Raw genomic sequence first — 1,231 nt, 5'->3', positions numbered from 1 at the left:
TGGTACCTACTTGCTATTGCCCCTATAGAAATCCGTGCTGCGTCGGTGACTACTTCCCGCTCCTGCTGATTGCGTCATTGTTGATTGTACGTTTTCTTATTTCATGATGCCTACTAATCCGTTTGTCTGTAGAACCAGTTCCTTTCAGTTCTCAGTATATCATCTGCAGCCCCACGTCCGTCTGTTCCTATTGACTACTGGCTGCGAACTGCGTATAATCCAATAGTCGCAATCGTCCTGTGAGAGCCATAACCGTAGTAGCGTTATTGAAAGAACGGCAATCTTCACAAGGTCTCCAATCGCCTTTAGATTTCTTGTGTGCAATATGTAGGGGTGACGACCAACGACTCGATGGAGTGCGGGTGATGCTGGGTTGGAGCATGTGCACGAACTCGCGATTTCCAATTTGTAGCTAATTTGGATGAAGTCGGCGGGGGTTCGTATGGACATGTGGAACTTTTTTCTGGATGTGGTGAACGACGGAATGAGTGACTGGGTTGGAGTGTACGAACTCGCGATTTCCAATTTGTAGCTAATTTGGATGAAGTCGGCGGGGGTTCGTATGGACATGTGGAACTTTTTTTTTTAATCTGATAGACCTTGAGCTGAAGTTTAACATGGCTGTCGAAATTTTGTACAATGTTAGCATTTGTATACTTACTTCCCCCAAGAATATTAACCCGTCAGATTTCTCGCAAAACAAACGTGGTAGCTAATGTTTGTAGTAAAATTATCTGGTCTGTCTACTGTGGCTTTTCAGTTCAAAGTTGTTTCAGAGTTGTTTCTTCGGTTATGTATGTTTACCCGGTAGCTCAAATTTTACAAGCAATCCAGTTTCTTTTCAAAATAGGTTTGTGTTAAAATTCATGGCAAACTTTGCGAGACCGATTACAGAAAATTGTCATCGTGTTCGTTTGGTTGGCATACCGCTTAAAATCTCAAGGTCAGGTGTTGTAAAAATCTTTATTGAACCCTAGCCCGACCGTAGCGTCTTACTTACTTCTAGTGTAGCATGTAGCTACCTGTTTAGGACAGCTCATATTTAATCGCACTCAAATATCCCTGCAACCCTTTTCCGCTTGGCTGAGCATCCCCAAGTTATAATTTTACCAGCACCATTCCAGTGAGGCCTATCATCACTCAAATCAAATTGGATAACGACACTACTCCCATCTTCCTCCAGGCAGTTGTTAAACCCTGGTTTCTTTTCATCCTCACCTTCACCGTGTTC

Source organism: Opisthorchis viverrini (assembly GCF_000715545.1).
Source record: "Opisthorchis viverrini unplaced genomic scaffold opera_v5_13, whole genome shotgun sequence".
Classification (NCBI taxonomy): Eukaryota; Metazoa; Platyhelminthes; class Trematoda; order Opisthorchiida; family Opisthorchiidae; genus Opisthorchis; species Opisthorchis viverrini.
Note: the sequence above shows the minus strand (reverse complement) of the source record.